General features: G+C 35.8%; 1 pseudogene across 1 annotated transcript in view; it reads right to left on the bottom strand.

The window, feature by feature from the left end:
- Window positions 1–5217, bottom strand: part of LOC149231505 (ABC transporter G family member 36-like) — a 123400-nt pseudogene extending 118183 nt beyond the window's left edge. Inside the window, exons 1-2 of the transcript XR_016248072.1 lie at window positions 5062–5217; window positions 4837–4913 (exon numbers count right to left, since the gene is read on the bottom strand). The product of XR_016248072.1 is annotated as an ABC transporter G family member 36-like (transcript). The remainder of the gene's footprint in view (window positions 1–4836; window positions 4914–5061) is intronic.
- Between the last annotated feature and the right edge of the window lie 20334 nt (window positions 5218–25551).

The raw sequence follows: 25551 nt of genomic DNA, 5'->3' as shown, positions 1-25551 counted from the left end.
TATTAAGTATCTAGGATTGAAATCTGGAATCTGATGACTAAGAGTAGACATTTGGATCTGGTTGTGTAACAAAATTAAGGCAAGAATCTCAATATGTTATAATAAATGGTTGTCTATAGAAGCCAGACTAGTCTTGGTCAAGGCAGTCCTGGAGAGTATTCCTGTGTACTGGACGTTAATTGCTCACATTACCCAAATGAATTTTATATCATAATAAAAGTAAGAAAATGTGCTTCAGCTTCCTTTGGACTGGTAAAAGGGAAAAGGAAGGTATACCTTTTATCAAATGGACGAAAGTGGCTAATCTGAAGGAAGCAAGAGGATGGGACTTAATGGACATCCACATCTTTAGCTTGGCTCTTATAGCTAAAAGTTTATGAAGGCTAGTTTATCATGAAGGTCTTTGGGGGGAAGATAATGAAATTGAAACATCTTAGAAGGGATTTCCAAGGAAATTTGTTGTAACGACCTATCTATAATACAGAGAACACAAGAATAATAGCAGGCATACGATGCATGCATATGATAGCTACATATGCATGTGTCGCATGCACCGCACTAGTATTTATATACTAAATTAACTATAAGTATTAAATATCATGATGCTTCTTCAAATAGAAGTTATATTCACCCATCAATACCCATATTTCTTAAATACGTCATGATTAATGGGTAAATACTAAATTTAAAATGTATAATGTAAAAATAATTATAAAAGATAAATGTTAAAAATTAAGCTAAATCCTAAAAGATGGTTATATAATTATACATTTTAGATTATTAATAAATTATATTAATAAGTTAATAAAATGATTAGAGAAAAATATAAATAATAAATAAACTAAGGGTAAGGTTCCTAGTATAATCCTAGGACCTTTATATTAAAAGAAAAAGAAAAAGAGAATATTAAACTTAAATTCATAATACCTTTATATTAAAAGAAATGACATGACATGGGAGGGTGTCACGAGGAGATGAAACGGTGGGTTGCTGGTGAAAGGGCGACGACCATCAAGAAACAGGATATAAACCAGAAAGAACAGTTTTGAAGGGAGGAAGGGAGAACGAAGGAAGGGGATACTAAAGAAGGACGGATCTTTGCAGACTTGAGTTACCAACAGAATGAGAGTTGGTTGTTCTGAGGTTTCTGGGCACGGGGAACAATCTGCTTCAACTGAGAAGCTTACTAGACTGAGGAGCGAGGTTTTGCTCAGTTTGGCTGGGTGGTTTCGATCTTTTGGTAACTGAAGCAGAGTAGCTTGAGGCATCATCAACCACTGGAATACAGGTAGGTACTCTCATCAAATATGTTAGTTAAATTTATCACAGGCTCATGATATAAAAAAAAAAAAAAACCCTTTACTGTTTTTTACATTTGTTTAGCCAGGAAAGGAAAAGTGCATAAGGTGGTTCTTTAGTTTGTAAGGCTTTAATAAAGGCTTTTCCCCTTAATGGAGAATGGGAAGCAAGGAAGATTGGCCGAGGAAACAAGGTGTGGATAGGGAAGACCCTTGGGTAGACTACAAAAGGAAGTATAGGCTGTCTGAAGCCTTGTTATGTGAAAAATCCTTGAAATGTAGCAACTGGAAATTATTCTTCGAACTATAAATTAATTATTCAGTTTATTTGCTACATCAAACAATGAATAATTCACACTGCAATTTCTTCACCATAAAAATAATATGGAAGCAAAAATAGAAACTGAGAAATGCTAGCACACACACATAAAAATAACACTGTTATTTTTTGACAATTGTCCCTAGATTTCTAACACTAGAAACCCTCCTAGAGAAACTTTCAATGTCTGTGCAATTTCTCATCTACTCAACACTGAAACTGCTCTAACAACCTGCTGCAAACCCTCTGTGCCCATACCAAGAGTCTTCTCTGCGAAAAATTGAGTTTTTGCTCCCTCTTCTTACTGGAATCACTTCTCTGGACAAATCAAACTTTCCTACTACTGCAACTGGAAAATTGAACCCTTGCCCAACAATTCACGTTGCCTAGCTAAGCATTGTGCAACTCTAGAAAATTTCGTCCTGCTGCTCTCTCTGAACAACGAAATTCTCTTCATTCAACTCTGAGCCTCGTGTCTGTCAAATATTCTTTGATACCATGTGACAATTCTTTGAAATGCAACAACTAGAAATTATTTTTCTAACTGTAAATTAATTATGCAATTTATTTGCTATGACTAATTCACATTGCAATTTCTTCACCATAAAAAAATTGCGGAAGCAAAAATAGGAATTGAGAAATGATAGCGCACACATAAAATTAACACTGTTATTTTTGGACAACCCTGGAAAAAACCTAATGTGGGAAAATTGGTGCAGCAGTTGAGGGCTTTATTATTATTATGCACCAAAAATTATAAATACAATTGGATGCCCAAAACTTGGTAATCCACTACAAGATAAATTGGCCACAAAAATTAGCGAGACAAATTTTGTCTCACCCAGCATTAATCCAACTCCACGACTGGCACAAATAGGCCCCACGAAAGCTCTTACGTCAGCGTCTGCGTCACCAGTGCGTAGACCCTGAATGCTCTGCCTAGAAGTTGCTCTAATCAAGTCGTCTAGCCCAACTCAGCCTCTGAGAATGACTCTCTAGCTCTTCCGAAAATTCTCCCGACCTCTAGCAACTGAGTTGACCCTCCGTCTAGCCAAATCGAACTCTGCCTTTGAAGCTTCTGCGCAACATTACTAAGGAAACTCGACCTTCCTGTAGCTGACTCTCCGAAATTGGAAACTCCTCCAGAAATCTACTATGTCGCCTCTCTGACACCTGCTACTCGATCATTGGCTCAATCTCACAGCTGGATCACTTGCCACTAGGGAATCATGATCACTGAGTATCTGCACTAGTGTGTTCTCCATGTATCCATCAACCTCCTCTTAGAATCTCTAGTTGGGGCTCCAACAACCATGATTAAAACTTAATCGATGGTTGAGATCATCTCCAAGCCAATCCGTGTGAGTTTCTAGAGAATTCTCACCATTCTCAATTAATGCCTATTAATTTATCAGTTTTCCTAAATTACACTTGGGAAAAAATCAAATGATGGTCAATTAATTTAATTGAGCTATATCCAGGTGGAATTTCCAGAAACGATTTTTGGGTTTTGGAGAACACGTGTTTTAGTCTCTCCACAAAGTTTCAAGACTAAAACACCATCTGATGTTGCAAAAACTAACGTGTTGACAGTTCATCATAAGGGAATTTACAGTGTACGCACTGGCATATGCAACATCAAATGTTGGTAGCAATTTTTGGTCCAGGGGTGGAAACAAGCATAAGGTCTAAACTTGCAGGGGGATATTGGAAAGGAGTAGAAACATATTGTAAGAGTTCTCAGTTCCAGTGCAATATGATTGGTTGAAATTAAAGATCAAATAAAGTAGTCCAAGGACCACCAGTCTATAGAATACACTGTGAAGCTAGGTGATGCAGCGAAGATGGAACAAGACCAAGCAAAGGCTAGACTTTGGTGGTGGTAGATTATCTGGAAGCTGGAAAGTCCCTTAAAGGAAAAAATATTTCTATCACGTCCATTAGATAATAAAATCTTGTCTTGTGACGATTGTCAAAAAAGGAATATGCTGGGTCCAGGAAGATGCATTCTGTGCAAGAGAAGTATGGAGATAAAGGATCATTTGTTTGTTCACTGCTCCATTTCTAGCACAGTTTGGTTGGATATTCTACAGATTTCAAGTGGAAAGAATAATATGGAATACATGACTCTGCTGGATTATTTTCATTCCTGGGTTGTTGACAAGTCTGAAAAGGATTTTAGGTCCTTGCCCTGTTTGTGGCATGAGGCATCTAGTTATCAAGGAATAAAGTGACATTTAATGGCATTACGCTGAGTTCTGCACAATTTGCTCATAAGATAAGATGTGCTGGTGAAGGCTGTTGGTTGACAAAAAAACAAAAAACTTCCAAGACTTTTAAAGGAGCCTACCATTGATTATGAAAAGTTTTGGGGCTTCTTTGACGGAGCCTGCCAAGGAGCTCCAGGGTGATGCGGTGTTGGTGTAATTGTGTTTTCATATCAATCTCATCATTTGCTATTGAAGTTTCCTGCTGGTCAAGGTATCAATAACAGAGCGGAACTTAGTGTTTTATGCCTTCTCCTGAATACTGCAGTAGAAAAAGGGTTTCCAAAGCTACAAGTATTTGGAGATTCCAAATTAATGATGAAATGAGAAAATGATTAGTGCAGAATGGATAATTTTGTGCTTGTTCCTCTTATGAACCAATTCCTTGAGGTCAAGGAGAAATTTGAGGATATCTCCTTTTGCCATGTCTTTAGAGAATTCACCCCAATTGCAGACCAGTTGTCTAAATAAGCCCTTCTTTTGCAAAAAAGACTTCTTTATGAACAGGAGTTCAGACAAGGATCCTAATTTCAGCTTCTGAAAGGAATCCCTTGTGTAGCAAGGGGTCTTCATGGTCATTGTTTTTATATCTGAATTTTTATGCTTTTAGTTTCTATTACTTTAAAAGAGCCTACGGTCTGTTTGTAGGAGGATATGTTCCTTTTTAAAATTCTGCCTTAAAGGAGCCATGGAAAATTGTAATACGCAGTGTAGGGTACATGCTAGTTTTTAGCAGCAGGATAGTCAAAAGACTGCTTCATTTTTCGAGCCGGCAAAGGCAGTTTGATGTATACTTTGATTTCAAATACCGAATATAATGTTTTTTCATGGAAAAGGAAACAATTTTATCAATAATAAGATCGAAGCATTTTTTTACAAATAATAATAAAAATCATGCATATCCTTTTACAGCCTGCGTTATACTGAGATACAACAGTTCCTGGTAACTCACCTTCATATACGTGTCTACATCTGCCTCTGGAAGAATGCCAACTTCTTTTTCTCTTTTTCTTATTTCCAACAGCAAATCTACATGTATTCCAAAAAAATGAGTTTCTAGACCTTCCTTAGAATAAAACCTCAACTAAACATTTATCATACAAGGTACAACCAGTAATTTAAAATATGACAAGAAAGATGAAATCAAATGGAATGTCCTCTATGGAAAATCACACACCCTGCCCGGTACCCACTCCTTGACAACGAGCAGAGAAATCAAACGTTTCCCTAACTGTCATCTCTGGGAAATGCAGATCATATTGGCTGATATAAGCTGATGTCTTCTGGGGGACAAACTCATTGAGCTGGAATCCATTGTATGAGATATTCCCCCTTGTCTGTCAGGATATGCATTAAACATTGGTAAAAGCCTTTGAATAAAACCAAAAGTTTATATATGGATGAATATGACCATTCAACATTCTAGAAGTTCTAATAGTAGTCTCCAATAAAAACCATCACCATAAACCATGAAAATTTCCAAGCAATAACCTCCAATGTAGGATCCAGTTTTCCTGCCAGAGCCAGGAGCAAGGTTGTCTTTCCACATCCTGGTGGTCCTAGCAGAAGAGTAATCCTGCATCATGTTCATGGGTATCATAAAAAATCATTCTTTGTATAAATTAGTTGGATGTTAAAAATAGCATGAAGTTCATGTGGACAACCTTTTTATGTGACAATTTTTACTTATATTATGTAACATTTGCATGAGATCCAAGTTTGCATGTGATAGAATAGAAAGCTGAAATAGTATGTAAATAATATGACGGTTCCTGAGAGCCAACTAAAGCAATAAAATATTTGAAAAATTAAAATGCTGCCCAAGACAATGTTTTGCATTATTTATGGTTAGAACATACTAGTAAATTTGGAGTGTTAGAAAATATATGTTATAAACTAGATTTATTTGAAAGGATAAATTGTCAAAATTGTTAAATAAGAGTCTGTTCAATGTCAGGGTATATGGTAAAAACAGGGTAAGGCATAACCAATATTTCGTCGCAGATTAATGTTCACTTCATTGACTTGAAATATATTGGAAATGGAAGTCGAAAGATTAAATGGCCAGTGAGAAGAAAAAAAGGAATGTTATCTTAACTAAAATTATATGATAAAATAATTTTGTGTTTAGTTGTCTATTATTAAATATATAATTCAAAAGAAAAATGTATAGCATGGCCAAGCTAAAAATGTTTCATTTGAATGAAATCTCTTTCAAATATTTCTTCCCAATTTTTCATATATATGCATCAAATAATGTATGGCTAAATTTTCCACTATCTAGATACACAATGCATATATAAACACAAAATATTATATGTGCATTGTATAAAAACTTATGAAATCACTAAACATACCCTTCAGTGTGGTAATAGCAAACCAAATGTGATTACAACTAAAGATATTAAAGAGAGAATAATCATTGGCTTTCATTTGCAGTCCAAGACAACTTCTAGAATGAATTCCCCATCCATCCCACACCTTTCCCAATACAAGATATAGAGGGACACCTCTCCTTGCTTCCCTATGACTTGGATATATGTCTTGGTTCAACCCCTCCTAAATTTGATATCTATGCTTCTCATTGCATACAAAAATGAGATGAAAGTTAGGTTCTCTTTTAGAGTGTGAAATCCTATTTTGGCACCTTGATTATGATCCAAATAATATACACTTAGTTTGTGTAGATATTATAAGGGGGTAACTCGATTTAAGGAAAATATTTGTACATATCAAAAGTTGTGGACCTTGTAAAAACATCATATGGAAGCTCAAATTCAATGAGATGAGCAAAATGATTGATCCGTAAACTGCAGCGATCTTCCACTTGATAGTTTGTTACAACAAATATAATAAAAATGCATTGCAATCTATACTAAGAGGGTTAATTTCCTTAGATTTTAGATTTATTAATTATTGTTTTTCTTATGCATGTAATAGATAAAATCCAAAAGATAGAGAAAAATAAAATATAATCACATACCAACCACAATGAATATAAAATATGTTTTGGGAAACCCTTATAGGAGGAAAACCAACTAGAAGGTGAGGTTGCTCTACTCTCTTTTGTTTGGAATGGAAATTATGCAAGTATAAAGGAGAAGGCAATCTCTTTGGAGTTACCTGAGACAAGTGGCTGAATAGGCTTCTACAGAATACTAAAACCCCCTTTGTTCTGCTCTCTCACTCCCACTCCTACTTGGGCTACTTTACTATGGAACAAAACACAATCGAAATAAATGGAACCCATTTTCTTCCTAGTGGTCTCGTTTTAATATTTTGTGCCATGTTGGTCAAATATTGTAGGTCAACTTCTAGGAGGCATAACTTTTACATATGAACTCTATTTGATGTGATTCTTGCACCATTAGAAATGCCTCCTAGTGTAGAAAAATATCATGAGTTTTGAAGCATATGAAGGAAAGTTTTTCCCCAAAAAACATCATTTAAGGCCTCAATATGGCCCCGAAATGTTTCAGGCCCTAATTCTTCAAATTATATCTTTCCAATAAAATTGCTCTTGCAAGTTGATTTCTCCAATTTTTCCACTTTGAAAGCATTGAGATAGATGAAAAATTATATAGTATTCCAATCTAGATCAAAGCCAACAATGAAAATACTCACACAAAAAAGGACTATAGAGAGCAAGTATGTCAATATTAGAGAGAAGAGTGTTGGAACTATACATATTTGTACACTCAAGTGATCATGGTTAACCATTGTCTCCAATAAAATACAATAGAGGGTAATTGATCAATTTAGACCAAATCACCCAAAAGAGGTAGAAATAAAGTACAAAACTGGAAAACTACAAATATAATACAATAAACTAAGTCTCATCAAATCTCTCTCCTAAGAGTTATTTGAATTGTCATTAGGGTACGACCCTTCCAACTTGTGAAAATTCCATGGTTGCAATAAACTAGAAAATATTCTTCTAACTAATGTTGTTTATTTGTCTTTTGTAATTAATTAACGACAAATAACGAATAGCTCACTACTACAATCTTCACAATTAAAAGTAAATGTTTGCAGAAAATAAATTAGGAATTGAGAAATAATGCACACATATAAAATGACACCTATGTTTTGTACTAACATCCCCAAAAAAACACTAAAGGGAAAACCAGTGCAACAAATGAGGGAAGTGCACAGAAAAAACATTGTTGTGGGAAATATGCACTTTCTAGAAACTTAGAACTATTGATCTTGCACTCATTTTGGCGATCCTACACTCTTACTAGGCAACTTGCTCTTTCTTTTGGATCTGATCACAACAATTGGAAAAGTGATCTGCTACCTAGATTTGCATACTTGAGAAACTCAAATGTCCTTTCTGCTGGAGAACTTGACCTCTACGAATTTTAGTAGAAACCTCCCTTGAAACCCTCTCTCCAATTTGTGTTGATCCTCTCAATAATGCTTTGCTGGCTTGAACTCTTCCCTCGTTAAATGTTGCATACTCAGAAATCTGCATTGCCTTGCTCTCTTGCTCCTTCGATGTGTCTTCTCCAAGCCCTATCAACTTTCTCTTATAATTCTCTTTTTGGAGCACCAACGACCAAGATCTAATCACGATCGATGGCTCAAATCATCTTAGACTCTGTCAAATTGCTTTTGAGAAGTTTCTAGAGCAAATTTCGATTTCCTTAATTAATACACTTTAATTAATCAGTTTTCCAAAGTTAGACTTAGGAAATATTAACTATTCAATCAATTAATTTAATTAAGGTGTTTCAGAGTCATATCTCAGTAACCCATTTCTGGGTATTGGAGATCTCATGCTCCTTAGTGTCTGTGATACCTTAGAGACTAAAACATCTGTCTGATGCTACCATAATAATAAAAAACTAAAAATCCCTCCTAGCGAGGAAGATGTTATCTCCTCAACATCCTTCTTCTCTACAAACTACAGTTGGACATTCCACATTACTGACATCTGACATCTGTTACACCTCCTTTCTTCACCTGTCATGTTGATCTGACTCCTTGTCATTGTAAATCATTGTGAAGAAGCGAACTAATAAACATTGTCCATCAACTATTGTGCATACTTAGATCTACCTCACATTATTGTTGCTACAACTACTGCAATAATGAGGCTGATATCCTCATTACCTGAAGCTCTTAGCTTCCATAGGGTTTCTCCCAATGAAGCTAAACTCCTTCTGAGTCAGGATCTCCCTATGGGAAATCATGTTGCCTGGAATTGCATTTGCACCCTGCAACTGAGCACTTCACATTTTTTGTGTCACTGCAACTAGCTCTACACTGTCTTTCTAGAATTGATTGCAACTAGCTCTACTAACACTGAATATGCTATTATGATACTATGGACCCCTATAACCAAGGTGATGGTCCTATCGAAACAGTTGGAACTAATCTGGTTGATCTTCATGTTGCACTTGCATTGGACTTAGCCTTTCTTGACACGCTAAGGTATCAAGCTCCTCCTCCACCTGGAGGTATTGTTGTTATCAATGCAAACTCCTCTAATCTGGTGGTCAACTCGCCAATCTCTATCGATGTTGTTGTTTGCTTATGCTTCTTGTCCTTCTTGCTTTGAGGACATTGGGAGACACAATGACCAAATTCACCACACCTAAAGCACTTGACCTTCGATGGGTCTTTCTTCTTCTTTTCTTCTCCCATTCAGCCTTATCCCTGATCGGGACCCTTCTTTGCCTTTCCCTTACTTGCAAGGGCTACATTCTCCTCATCCTTCTCCTCCTTCGGTACCTTGTTGTTGTTTTTGATAGTACCTAATGCAAGAATAAGTCTCAGTTGGTCCTGAGTGAAGTCACTCCATAGACGATCTCATCCAGGTACTTTATCTCACCCAAAAATTACTTGGACTAAATTATGCCACTCCTTGGTGAAACCGCTGAGAGTTGTCCTCACTAGCTCACTTTCTTGAGGTTTCTCTCCCACTACCAAGAGTTCATCTCTGACCGTCTGAATTCTAGTGAGACAGGATGTAACATTTTCTTCCTTTTACATCTTGGTGGTCTTGAGATTCTCTAATGGATTCTCATACAATTTTATGATGGCATCCCACATGTCTTATGTCGTATGCGGGACTATGTGATCTCAAACCCCATCTAAGACCATCCTCTTAGCTTTGGCCATTTCTTTCTTGAAGGTAGCCAATTGTTGTGGATCTGTTGGCTCTGCCATGACATTTTTCATGAACTCCTTTAGTCCATGCTCATCTAATAGGAGTTGCTTTCTAGCCTTCCATATGCCAAAGTTAGAGGCTTTGTCAAGTCTGTCTTGATCCTTGAGACCTATTGTGGCTATCTCTGTGAAACTCAAGTATGATGGAGGTTAATGAACTAGAACTCCCTTTTCACTTTTCGGCAACCGAGACTAACTTCTTTTGCTCCTCACACTCCTCTTGGAATGCGAAGATCTGATCTTGTATTGGCATATTTGTTCTCACACTAGCCTCTCGTGACCTTCCTAGAACTCGTACTGCCTGCAATTTCCTTCGTGGTAGCTTGCAATGTTGATCCTAGAACTTGCAATAGTTGGACTGGCTAGTCTATATGGCCTTCCTGTTGCTGGAATTTCGATCTCCTCTCCCTAGCTAGAAAAACTAGAAACCCTCTGAGAAATTGTTGGAAATTCCTCTTGTGTGATTTGCTCTTCCTTCCTAGCATAGATTTGCAGTTGCAAGCCCTGCTGCAAATATTCTATGCCAGGGTCTACTCTACGAACTAACTGATCTTCTCACCAGAAATACTTCCCGGTAATATCACTGCTTGTTGCCTCAAATCTGAAGCAAAATCAAATTTTCCTCTTCCTAGATCTGAAAATCATTTTTTTCTCCTCTGTAAATCAAACCCCTGGCTTGGCATGTGTAGATTTGTATCCTATGCTTCAGATCTACTACATGATCTTCTTCTACTTTTGAGCCTCAGATGTGATAAAATACTGCTCTAATACCATGTGAGAATTCCACGATTGCAATAAACTGGAAATTATTCTTCTAATTGATGTAGTTTATTTGTCTTTTGTTAATTAATTAAAAACAAATAATTAATAGCTCACTACTGCAATCTTCACAATTAAAAGTAAACGTTGCGAAAAATAAATCGAAAACAAAGAAATAATGCACACATAAAATGACACCAATGTTTTGGACTAACATCCCAGGAAAAACCCCGAAGGGAAAACCAATGTTGCAAATAAGTATTTATATTTTATTATATTTAGTGAATTAGAGAGTACAAATATTTTCTTGCCAAAACATTGGAAAAGCTCCAAAAAAAATTCTCCACCACTCTAGATAGTAGATCGACCTCGAAACCTTCCATTTCCCTTGTAAATTCAAGCTCGACCTCTTTAACTAAATGCACACAAAAAATGTTGTTGCGGGAAATTGTTTGAAACTGAGAACTATTGATCATGCACTCCTTGTGGTTGCACCCGCACGAGTCAATTCACTCTATCTTCTGGATCCGATCTCAACAACTAGAAAAGTGATCTACTTCCTAGATTTGCATACTGGAGAAACTCGCGCGACCTTCCTACTAGAGAACTTGGCCTTTGTAAATTTTAATGGACACCTCCCTTGCAACCATCTCTCTAATTTATGTTGATCCTCTCACTGATGCTCTATTGGCTCGAACTCTTCCCTCATTGAATGTTGCGTACTGGGAAATTCACTCTGCCCTACTCTCTTGCTCCTTCGATGTGTCTTCTCCAAGCCCCATCGACCCACTATTATAATTCTCTCGTTGAAGCACCAATGGTCAAGATCTAATCATGATTGATGGATCAAATCATCTTAGACTCGGTTAAATTAATTTTGAGAAGTCTCTAGAGAAAAAGTCGATTTCCTTAGTTAATACACTTTAATAAACTAGTCTTCCTATGTTAGACTTAGGAAATTGTAATTTTCCAGACAATTAATTTAATTAAGGTGTTTCAAAGTTATATCTCACGAAACCATTTCTGGGTATTGAAGATCTCATGTTCTTTAGCCTCTCTGACACCGTAGAGACTAGAACACATGTTTGATGCTACCATAATAATAAAAAACTAAGATAATTAAGGACAAAATAATCCTTGGATTTGGTGTAGTTGGAGTGTTTATAATCCTTGTCCCTACTAAAAAGAGAGTGCTTAAACTAATGGAAGAATGCTTTATTAAAGAGAATAGTTTTATGAAAGAATGTTGGTGGTCCTCCCTACTGTAAAGTAAAGCTCAAAAACACACTAAAACTCTAAGAAGGAGAACCACTAATATGGCAGGAACAAGAGGAACAACAAAAAATGATGGAATGTATAATGTTCCATAGTTGTAATGCATAAAAACAAGGAGTGAATTGGATCCTTGTTTGAAATGGGATGAATATATGAAGCACTAGGTGGTACTATGAGTCATCCATGCTAAGATTGGAGGTTCTCATGAGTTGGATGAAGCACAACTTCAAATGGAGAAGAAAAGGCAAGTCCATCAATTGTGTGAAGAATAGAGAGGATGGTGCACAGGCGAATCCAAAATGTGTTGCTAACACCATTGGCTCACCATATAGTGGAGATTTAGAAGTCTAAGGTTAAATAGCTATGTCTACAACATGAAGAACTAGAAATGAATTGTGTTACTAGAAAAAGAAGGCACACGAGAAAATTGTAGTTGTGGTTTTTATGTTTATGTGATGTGTTATACATGTTGGCATTAGCAAGAGGAGAATCAAATGAGAGGGAAGACATGTTATGGCCCTTCACCCCCTATAGTAGGGCCCTAATAAGAATTTATTATTAATTTATTTTTTTTATCAAGAGAGTGCCTACAAACTTTCATTGCAGTTGTATCTTTGTCTCCTATGTGTGTGTGTGTTCCAAAGAGAGTCTTAGGATCATCAAATCTTTCCTTATACATTGTATTCATTGTAAAGGAGGCTTCCCCCTCAAAGTGAACTATAATTTTTGGTTTCTTATCATTTTTAAGGCACAAGGTTCATAACATTTGGTATCATAGCATAAGAACCTAGGGTTTTGATACTTCAATGAGTCATCATGGCATTTTAAACATAATGGTTTTTGGGGGATGATTTAGACTATGAATTTTTTGAACAATTTAGATGAGATCGTAAAGTAAATTCGGTAAAAGTTTGATGTTTCAATTTGCTCTAATTTCAAATATATACCTAGTGGAAGTTAGGGTTTGTGAATGGTGCTACTATATCTAGTAAGCCTTGGAGAGGGGTACCCTACAAGGCTATCACTAAACTATGTGACAACAATGAGGTAGTAGCCCACTTTCACCATAGATACTATCCCCTTCTCTTTATGGACTTTCACCTATGGGAGGAGTTTCAGTATCTAGGTCACCTAATAGATATTCTAAGCTTGAAGGTGTGAGGTGACTCAAAAGGATTCTAAGGGAAAGGCACAATTTAGGTTCAAGGCTCCAATTATGAAGGGGAGGCAATTCTCTTTCCTTGTATAGGCCTAAAATGGGAAAGATATGACCTAGGGTTTGATTGATGAGTTGTGATTTGGGATGACCCAAGGTCAAAATGTCAAGAAAGGATTTCCACAATGTACTTCAACAAGGTTATGGCAAATGAAACCCTCAAGAAGTGCCCAAGTTGAAGCTAATACCAAACTAGGGTTTTGTGCTCAGGCAAACAACTAGGGAAAGAGAAATTATGGATGAAAATGGAATGAATGCCCACAAACGAGAGTGAATTTTAGGCAACCACAATTACCTTCGATATTTAGACCTTCCAAAACCAAAAATCTCTTTTCCTAGCCAATTCGCACTAAACCCTAGATGGCCACTTCACCTTAGGAGGGATGAAATAGGTAAAACAAAGAAAGAGTAAATATTTATGGATAAAATTGACTTGATCACCAATAAATGGATGGCCAGTGCCTAGTCCTAGGGGTGATGGAGTCTATGCATTGTTAAATTTGGCTAGAACTTGCAAAGGAAAAAGGATATTTTGATGCCCTATCATCAAAACCCTAACTATTACCTTTGTGAGGGATCAAAATTAACCTAGGAGAGATAATGTAAGATCACCAAGGGGATTGTCATTCACATATCATACAATGAGTAATGCATGCAATAACATGACATAGCTTTCATAAAATTGATATTCGACAAAATTAGGGCACACTATTTAACCTAGATCACCATGCCTATTCCATACATTACACATGAAAAAAAATCAATAAAAAAGGAACTTACAAGACAAAATGCATGTACAATCCAATTTTTTATCCTAGGTAACTTCTCCAAAGACAAGAACAAAGCTCCAATGCAAAGTATTCTTCATAGATCACATCTCTCCAATAGGAACAAGAGGCTGAAATTTTCAAGTAGAGAGGTTGAATTCATAAGTGATGATGATGAGGAATGAACTCTCCTTTATTTATATGAGGAGTATAAGTTTCTAATTAGCCTAAAAGCCCCTAAAAGACAAGTAAAATTACAATGGAACATTGGGTCACAAGCCAACCCAACTAGCTTAGACATAAAATCAAATCAAAGCCCACACGTGTGATCCATGAGGCCTCATAAGGCTGATGTCATCAATGAAATGAGCTCCAAGTAACATGCCTTGAATATTTTGAGTGCCAAGTATGGTTTAGAAGCCTCCAAAAATTATCATTTGAGGGTTGGCCTTCAAATTTATGTCAATATCCCTCTTTAGTCCCCAGAACCCAATTGGGGCACCAAAAGGTGGTCTCTTAAGTCTCCAACTTCTCATAATGTCCATCTCTGCTCTAATGTTGAGGGATTTCCAAGTGCTAGTAGCCCTTTCAAGTCTCTAAAGGTGAGCTGGTCCGAATGTGTCATTCTAAAGAATCCTCAAATTTAGTGCAACATGACAGAACAACATCTTGGTGCAAGAGGTGCCCATGGGTAGGAATGATGTGTTGCTACTACTCGAAGACCCAAGGCTCTCAACGCTTAACGCATGGGTGTCAATATGCTTCTCAAATGGCCTGGGTACCTATGGGTAAGATTACCAAGGCCTAGGCTACAAAACCACCTAACAATCAAAACACAAAGTCTAGTGAAAGAAACCAGTCATCAGGGACAATAATCATATTTCATCTAAGTGAACCAAGCTTGAATGTAAAAGGCTATTTAATACTTCAAATAAGGTTTCCCTTCCAAAAGTAGGGTTTTGAACTCGCAATTGTGTTTTCTCCCTTGGTAGGAGTGGCTAAAGGACAACCCTATTAGGTGTTTCAAACCCTTAAGGGGAAGTGACATTTCCTCAGTACACCCTTCAATTTGATAGGTGTTAGTGAATAATAATAATGGTACAAAGAGGAGAAGACTTAATGGCCAAGTGCCATGGTTAAAGGGACCATCATGGTGGGCATCCACATCCTGAGTGTGTAAATATGAGGAATCATGTATGCATGAATTACCAACCTGGCCTTTGTTTTTCCACCCCTCTTGTGCACATTGTTAAATATTGTAGCTCAAAAAGGTGTACTAATCTTGAGAGGTGTCATTGAGGCAAGGAACACAAAGCATTTAATTATCTCTAAGCCCATGTAATTTTTCCTAAGTTTTACCCAAGGAAAATATCTTAATTATGTTAATTAGTGATTTTTAAAATATTTACTAAGTCTAACCAAAGGGGAAGTGGTTAATTAATTGACATTAGTTTGGATAAGATTTATTTGCCTCTAAAAGCTTATAGAAAGTTTCTAAGATGATCTTGTCCCTCAATTGGATCAAATGAACTTCTAATCGTGGCCATTCATTTGTGAACAAGAGATTATAAATTCATATCGATGGGCAGTATTGAAGACACATTGAGTGGGTGAATTTTTCAAAGAGACACCAGGAGGGTTTCAACAATAGTGATTGAGAAGAATTTTGTTGGAATTTATTCTTCATAGAGCTTTCCAGTTTCTGAGTGACAAAAGGAGGCTGAATTATTTCTACAGAAGAAGGTCAAATTTGCCAGTTCAAGTTTTCTAGTTTACCAATGTGAATTTCCAAATCAAATTCCCAAAGGCAGTGTAAGTTGTCGAGGAAGGCCAGATTGAGTTTCCAGTGGCAATGTGAATTTCCAAGAAGGGTAGTGTGATTTTCCAGAGGCTACGAGATTGCGAATAGAAATTGTTGGAGGTTGCTAGTGCGAGTTCCATAGGGTAGTGCAAGTCGCTAGAAAGGGTCAACTTGATCTGCAAAAGGAGACAATGAATTTTATCAGTTCTATTTGGTCAAAAATGAAGATAGAAATTTTGTTAGAGCTTAGCCATTGTTAGGCATGTATTTTATGTAATTTCTCAATAGCAAATTTGTTGAAGATAATAATATAAACCCTTAGATCTGAAAATTGGTTTTCACCACATTGGGGTTTTTCCAAGGACATTTGTCCAAAAATATTTGTGTTCATTGTGTGATTAGTTTTTCACATTTTCTGCTTCAAATTTTATTTTTCTGATTGGTGTTGTTTGTGTTATTATTTGTTGCTTCTCACAAAAGAATTAATTTTTTGTGAATAAGTAAGAGGAAATAATTAACTAGTTTAATAACACCATCTAGGTAGCCAGAAATTTCACATGCCTTTTACTTTTGTTTGATTTTTTTCTTTGTATAATTGATCTTAGCTCAAGGTTTAGAGCTTGCTTTGAATGATGTATAACACTTGTATTACCCCTTAAATACGGGTCTTTTCATTGCCCATCGGATTTGGGACATGCAAATATTCCTTTTATGATGTAATGGAGCAACATCTTCTCAAGAACTAGGTGATCACCATAATGAGTGAGGTAGATCTCATGCTAGGCGTTTGCACACATGCTAATTTATATGTCCTCACCATCTTTTTCATTTTGACATTATTTCTTTTGATTTTGTCTTGTGGCCATTCCATGTTTTTTCCTTTTGTTTTAGTTGCATCAACCTCCCAGAGAAAATTTCCAGACCCTACCCAAGTATGTGGATGTACGGGGGAAAAATCCTAGAGAACCAGTGGTTAGTTTAACCCAAAGAATGGATGTAAGATAAGGGCTTGTAATTTATGATGGAAAGTAGAAAGAATGGAATAGGGATAGATAGAAATGCATGATCTCAAATATGGCTTCCCAAGTAGCACCCCTCTTATACCCATTGGGCCATTATGGGAGGTCCCACTGGACTAGGATTAACCCCCCATTTAAGGTGACGGAACAAAAGCACGGTCAAAACCCCTCCTTCCAGGTCACCCCACAATCAATATCAAATTCCCAAGACCAACAAGCATAAGCACCTGATTGCAAAATGAATGAAGTACTTTTTAATCAGAAGCCCTCCTTCGTTCATGTGCTCTTGTCAGGTGGGTGAGAAGCAATGACTAATGCAGATGGAGAAGATGCATAATGGAACATCATTAGCTAGTGGTGGATGTCAAGGGTTGCTATTTGGTTGGCTGGATGTAGAAAAATGGGAGAAAAGTTCTCTCTTATAGAGTTAACCATTTTGGTGGGTAATAGTCCTGAAATCAATTTCAAATGAGTAATCTTAGAATTTTCACTATAATTTGTTTCTGTAATGGTTCATGCCATGAAATTTTAAGCATATTAAAAAAACATATAGAGGTATTTCTGATAAACATTTTATATTTTGATCCACTATACTTTTAGAAATATGCCCTATGGAATTTAGGGTTGTTGAATGGTCCTCAAATTAGTTTCAAATGAGTGATCTTGGCATTTTCACTAAAATTTTGTTTTTGGGACACTTTAGACTATGATTTTTTTAGAGATTGGAATAGACAAGCCAAAGTAACTCCGGTAGAAATTTCAAAATCTGATTTGAATAATTGAACACACAACACACTTTAGGAAGAGGTAGAAAATTAGCAAAATTTTAGAAAGTTACTAAAACTTCAACTTGGCATATCAAATTTTGGGTCAAACTTGTGGAACTGCAAAGAACATATATTATATTACTATAGGACAAAATTCCAAACTTAGGAGGGCTTAAATCTCAAAGATATATCAAGGAAAAGATCATATATCCAAATAATCTTCAAATTGAGGTTTTAAAGATACATAACCTATGAGTGACATAACTTTTGTTTGGAATATCCATTTTTTGATATGCTTCCAAAGAAAGATCCAGATGCTACTACACCAATTAAACATCTTGAAGCTCATCCATGACTTATAAAAAAATAGAAGATGTCTAGTTTCGGTAACTATGTTGGAAAATTAGTTGTCACAGATGCAGGAAATACTTAAAATGAAAATTAAACAAAAGAAGATGAAAAGATGGATGGAATGGAACAAAATATTATAGAATCCATAAATGGGAGACGCCTAAAAATTGATAATGTGCTTGTCGAAACTCATGAAAGTAAAGTTAGTATTCAAGTTAAACAAAATGCCAATAATAATAAGAAATTCAAGTGGATTTTACTCTAGTTGTGGAGCTACTCATGGATGGTTTCGTAGGGATTGAATTTTCCTGATGTGGAATTAAAGAAGTTTGATGGAACATATTTCTTTCCCTAGGTGCACCAAATAGAACAATATTTTGAATTGCATAATATCATGGATGATAAGCAAAGAATTAATACAAAAAATTTGAACTTTGCAATAAAACCCTATGAATGGTATCAATGGGTAGTTAAAAGGAAGCCTCATTTTTATCACTATATTTGGGGTTTATTTACAAGAGACTTGGAAGCACGATATGGCAAATATTGGGGACAAGACTACTTCAATTAATTAACGAGAAACAAACAATTTGGTGATACTGAAGATTATAATTCAAACTTTCAGATTTTAGCCACAATGGTGGATAATATAAGTGATAAAAATTTGTTGGAATCATACATAGGTACATTAAAATAAGATATTAAATATGAGCTTTTTCTAAAACAGCCATAAAATATTATGGAAGCTATGTAGTTTTCTCATTATATTCAATCTAAGAATAAGACTACACAAGAGTTTACCATGGGAGCATACATAGGAAGCAAAGATCATTTTGGGATTCATAATATAATTGTACCTCAACCTACTTGAATATCACAAAAGGAAATGGAGAAAATAAGAGCAAAAGGACAATGCTTTGGTTGCAACAAAAAATGGTCAAGAGGGCATAAATGTAATGAAACAAATATGATGAAGAGGAAATGGAGGCATCTACAAAATGAAATGAGGAAGAACTTATCAACTTAAAAGAGCAGTAAATAGATATGGCAATTATACATGACATTCATTCGGACAGGTGCGAGATATATGTTCATACATTGGTAGGTTTTTCAGCTGCTCAAACCCTAAATATTTTTTGTTACATTAAGAGGCAAGGGGTCATAATGCTTACGGATTCAGATAGTATCCATAACTTCATTAATAAAATATTAGTAGAGCACCTCAATTGTTTTGTATATCTGGGGACAAATTTCGAGTTTTTGATGCTAATGGAGGAAGTATTTATTGGGTGGCAAAATTCCACAAACATTAAATTGGGTATGGGAGAATATAATTTGGAATGCTCATTGTATGCCATTCCAATTGGAGGTGTAGATTTTATTCTAAGGATTCAGTGATTGAGAACATTTGGCACAATTTCTACAAACTATAATGAGTTATTAATGAGATTTGAATTCTAAAGAATTCAATATGAGCTCAAAGGCTTAAAATCTAACTTTTGAATCTTCTCGAGTCATTAGCTCTTATGGAATGGAAAAGCTCCTAAAAATGGGTAGTAATAGAATTATGGTTAAATTGTATTCTATGGAAGTTAAGTAGGAAGATGAAAATATATCTAAGGAATTAAAATGCACCTTGGAAAAGAACTATAGGGTATTCCGAGAAAGTCCTAAAGGTCCACCTCCATCCAGAGATCATGAACTTAAAATTGAATTAACATATGGAGGTACTCCTAATAAAAATCTTTATAGATATCCTCATCAACAAAATGGGGAGATTGATAAAATAGTGTGAGAAATGATAGATTCAAGTATTATTTAATATTAGCAATTCATATTTTCAACTCCAATAGTGATGGCAATGAAAACATATAATTATTTGACGATGTGTCCAAATTATAAAGATCTAACCAAAATCACCATTAACAATAAAAATTCCCTATCCCCAATATTGATGAGCTATTAGATGAATTTCATGGAGTGGCTTATTTTACAAAGATTAATCTTAAACCAGGATACCAAAAAATTTGATTACGAAAAGAAAACATTCTAGAAAAAACTTTTAGTACACATGAAGGGCACCATGAAATCTTGGTCATGCTTTTTGGGTTGATTAATGCTCCTATTTTTCAAAGCCTCGTGAACAAAATTCTTCGACCCCATCTTATGATCCTCCCAGGTAGCACTATATACCAATATATCATCCAAATAGACAATAACAAATGAATCTATAAAAGGGCATAATACATCATTCATTAATCTCATAAATGTAGCTATTGCATTACATAGGCCAAATGACATGACTAACTACTCATACAAACCTTGCCTGGTTTTGAAGGTTGTCTTCCATGTATCTTCTTCTTTGACTTGAACCTGGTGATATCCAAACTTCAAGCCTAGCTTGGTGAATTATTTTGCTTGCTACAACTAATCCAACAAATCATCTATCTAGGGAAGGGGGTATCTATTCTTTAGTGTGATTTTGTTCAACGCCCTGTAATCTGTACACATCCGCCAAGTCCCATCCTTCTTTGGCACAATGATGATGGGTGACCCACATGGTGATGTACTCAATCAAATGACACCCTATTCCAGTAGATGTTGCAACTATTTATTCACCTCACTTTCTTCTATAACAGACTACCTGTACAACCCAGTATTCGGTAAAGGGGAATCCAGAAATAGTTGGATCTCGTGCTCCACTTCCCTCTTAGGTGGTAGCCCTTTAGGCTCTCGGAACCCATCCCTATATTCTTGTAACAAATCATCAAATTGTTGTTTATGTTTCTTAGTACACCCCTCTAGTGATTCCTTGCCTCTTATTGACTCATCTTCAAATTGAATTTCTGGTAAAAACAATAAAACATACTTCTTGCTGGAACTGATCAATTTCTTGGCTTGGTTGACACTTACTAGTGAATTTTTGGACTTGTCTTTGTGCACGTTGATGATGAACGATTTTCCATCCTTGACAAGTCAGTATTGGTTGGCTCTCCTCATGAATATTTCATCACACATTTACATGTATGGACTCCCAAACATGACTCCACATACATCAAGGGGAGCCACATCTAGATCTACTTCATCAATAAAATTGACATTGATAGCAAATCTAATTTTATACTGTTTTGTTACCTTCAACTCTGCATACTTATTTACACATCCCAATGGATATGGGTTTGGATGATCACAAACTTCCAGCCCCGTCTTTTTTACCAGCTCTGCTGCAATGAGATTCGCCTACTATCTTGAGTCAAACAAAGAATCAATCTTTATATTCTTGACCTATAACTTTATGTGGAAGAGTTTGGTCATTTCTTTATCTTCCTTCTATTGAAGGCTACTCAGATTCACCTCCTTCTACACTGATGTACAGACGATCTTCTCATCCATGTACGAGTTTCTTTGAACTTAGTTGTTCAAATTAGTGGCCATGGGATTCTTCTTCCTACTATCTTTCTTCTTGTTCTTCAGGTTTAGCTCTGGATGAAACTTTCAACACTTCTCCTATGTATGGCCATCAATGTTGCAGTGGTTGTAGTGGTTGATGGATCTTTGCACTGGTGTGTTCTCGCTGTTGTTTTTTTCTTTTCCCCCTTTTTGCTTCTTTTTTCCCTCCTTAGAAGTGTCTTGTTTCTCCTTCTACTTTGATCCACTTGATTGCGCTCTCTTCAGGCCTATGTTTTCCAGGTACTATGCCTGTACATAAGCCTCTTCCACTGATTTGGGCTTGAACAACATCATTTTCTCGCGTAGATGGTGGTGCAAAGCCCTGTTGTACTGTTAAACAAGCCCCCATTTTAATATATTATAAATTTCCTATGAAATTTATTATATTAAAATAAGACCCTTTAGTTTTAAAAAGCCTTTAATCTTTCTAAAAAAAATCAACATAAAAATTGTTAATAAAATCCTATAATCAAAGTTTAATACTTAGGCTTTTTAATTAAAACCCAAGTATTAAACCTTGATTATCCCAAAAACAAAATTAAATAGTCCCCATAACTAAGACTTATACTTAGGCTTTAAAAAAATTTAAGCAATAAAGAATATGGGTAATTTAATTAAAAAACAAAATAAATCAGAGTTTTTAGTCCCCAAAGGTTAAAATCTTTATAAACAAAAGTTAACTCTTTACAAACTTTGACTCTCCGGCATACCCCGCATCACATATCCCATAACAAATAAACATAACACAAAACCCTTCTCTACTCCATAATTTCGATATGCGATAAAGTCCGGACTCAACAGGAAAATACATGCCAATCCATAAAATCCCGCATCTGCAGACTATCGCAAAAGTTCCAAAGTCCATGCCCCAATACCTTCACCGTTTTGCGATTGCAATTAGGCCAACTGATTGCAGTATGCGATAAGGCCCAGACCCGCTTAGATTATACATTGCAATGTATATTAATATCGCATCCAGGGCTTATATCGCAATCACAAAGTTCTAAAAATCATGCCTCATGCTAATGCCGATTGTGATATGATCCTGATTGCGATTGTGATCAATGATGTCATATCCATGTCACATGTGACATCATCCTCCACTTCATTCTGCACATTGCAAATCTTTAGGGACTTAGACCATATGTCATGTTTGCCTCCACTTCGAACGGAAATTGCAATAATATTCAAAACCAACTTATCTTATAAAATGAACAACTCAGATCTAATCCGCCCATATCAAAGACATATAAGATTTCAGACCCCCTTGCGCTCAATTTTAAGTTTCTTACGGGGGGGTCTGAAAAGTAGTTTTTCCTTCCAAGCCCTATCTCTAGGTGTCACTCCTCCATTCTTTCGAACTCCCCCCTTCACAAAACACTTACCACTTCCGACCCCCTTCGACCAAAAAAGTTATCCATCGACCTTTTCGCGATTGCGATTGTGATATGTTTTAAGAAAGTCCCGTTTTGGATTTTGTTTAGAATACTATAGGCTTTAAAACGATTGTGATTATTCTGAGTTCTACCCTGGTCTAAAGGCAATTGCAATTTGCAATAAAACTGTAAAGTCTAACTTGTCTTATAACAGGCATCACTTCGCATTCCTCTCCATGATGGTTGTGTTCAGAACTTATTACGACTCTATGTTTTTCTTGATTTCCTGCAAAAGTGATTTGTTTTGAATAAAGCTCACTTATCAGACTCATTTATTTCCAGCTTATCGATTCTTGTTTGCCTTGTTCAGGTTCATGACAGAGGAAGATAACTATTGCTGATAAGTGACAGATCGGTTCAAACAGATGGACAAACATCCAAAGAATTTGATGGAATAAACGAAGCTGATTAAGACAACAAATCACTTTCAGAAACTTCTACCAAAATATTGTTTTCCTTTAAGCATTGTTGAAGGGATCTATTTAAATGCCCTCAACGCTCTGCCTAATAGATTCAATTGTTTTCTGCTATTTAAGCTTACTTGTTGTATGAAATAATGGTTCTGAATTTTATGAAGAAATGCCAGAAAGCTCGCACTATTGTACTTTCATACTTTTCTCAATAAAACGATTGGAACATTGTTTTTCGAATTTTCATAAAGAATTGTGAGAATTTGCACTACTGTACTCCCGAAGTCATCTTTGTGAGAAGAACTAAACTACTGCTATTTATTTTATGAGCTGAGCAATGTGCATCTAGTATTTCTATCGTTGTACCTTTTTTTTTCATAAGTAAATATTGAATTTATCTTTTCAGATTGTTTATTACATGTTATTTAAAGAACAATGTTACATGTATTCATTTTTGATCATGCTGCCATTGATATTTTTTACATGTTAAGAAATTTTCTTTCATATTCTCAATGTGATATGAGTTATACACATTATTTTGATTAACTATTTAATCAACATAATCATCTTAAAATAGTTTCAATTCCATTGGTGTTTGAGCAATCTACATTGTCATTTACTAAGGAAAATCATTATTGATAACATCTAGATAAATGTTAAACAACCTCGGGTTATACAATGGATTAATGCATCTATTTTCCATTTGATTTATTGATGCAAATCCATCTATTTCAATCCACTATAAGCATTTCACATTCATTAAATAACCTTTCATTGGGAAACTGGTCCCATTATCCCCAGTCGGAGCCACTACCTAAACGGAAAAGGAGTTATCTTAAGATCCAAATTGGGTGGTTTTCGCCCATGTTGATGCAGTGATTTTAGAAGCCTCAACACCTTTTGGTGCTAGAAGGAGGGCCTGCAAACTATGAATGGAAATTAAGTCTAGTCCAAAAACAAAAGGCCATTCCAAGCGTCATTCTCCCTCTAAATCTCCTACAACTTCCAGATCCCCTCCAGAATCTCCTACTTTTAGATCAAGAGTTGTTCAATCACCTCCCAAGTCTCCTAGAATACTTCTTGAGGTAATCCTTGTGGATTATACTCCAGAATCGCCAGAAATTACAACTTTGATAAAGAAATTGGAAGACGTCTGCATTTTAGCATAAAAGCCTAAATCATATGAAGTTTCTGAAGGAAGTATAAATTATATTTTTCACAGAACTGGTGTTTTGACTCAGTCCCAATGTAAAAAACTTGGCATCTTTCCATTTGAATTTCCACTTCAATCCCGCCAAACTAAAACTCCTACATCATATTCCCAAACCTCTACTAGTGAGATTACCTCATTCTCTTATTCACAAAAATATCCATTTCTTCCTTTTTCATTTCCTTTTTCTCCACCGATCACTTCATCTATTTCCATTTCCTCTACACAAATAATTAGTGTTGCCTCAAGCAGTACTATCACAGCTACCAATTCTTCTTTCATCACATCCACCTCCCCAACTGTTATAATGGCAGCTAGACCATGGTCCAATCCGGGAGCTGTTCAAATGCTAGCACCACTTCATCCTCTACCAAAAAATCCTGAAAAATGGCTTCCCAAATTCAATCCTGATGATGGGTTACCTGCTAAAGAGCACCTTCATAATTATATATTAGCCATCAATCTCAATGGGGTAGTTGAAGAAGACGTTGTTGTTAGAGTATTCTCGTACACTCTTATAGGATCAATAGGGTCTTGGTACGTTTCATTACCAACCAATTCTATTACTAGTTGGGATATTTTTGAAGAACAATTTTTGACTAAATTTGGTGATGATCACTCAACTGCATCTCTTATCAATGACCTTTCCGATTTAAAAACGAATTTAGGGGAAAAGATAAAAGATTTCAATTCTAGATTTAACAAATTGTTAAATAAAATCCCAACTACTTCTAGACCTGGTGTCAATGTACAAATTGAATGGTATATTTCATCTCTTCCTTCTAACATAACAATTTTTGTAGATGGAGCTAATAAAAATACCTTGGTACAAAACATGAAAGAAGTTGTGTCTATAGAGAAGGGGATAAATGCACTAGAAAATAAAAAGGATCAGGAAGATAGAAAATGAAAAAGAGTTACATTTATGGATGAAGCTAAAAAGAAAGCACCCAAATATCCCTTTGATCTTGAAGGCTTATGACAAGTCCTTAAAACTTTGTCTAACGAGATGGTAGAGATCAAAGAACA

Source organism: Pinus tabuliformis, chromosome J (assembly GCF_031772625.1).
Source record: "Pinus tabuliformis cultivar Carrire ecotype Pingquan chromosome J, CPIR1, whole genome shotgun sequence".
In the NCBI taxonomy this organism is placed as follows: Eukaryota; Viridiplantae; Streptophyta; class Pinopsida; order Pinales; family Pinaceae; genus Pinus; species Pinus tabuliformis.
The sequence above is the reverse complement of the archived record's forward strand: the minus strand, read 5'-3'. Positions and strand labels throughout refer to the sequence as shown.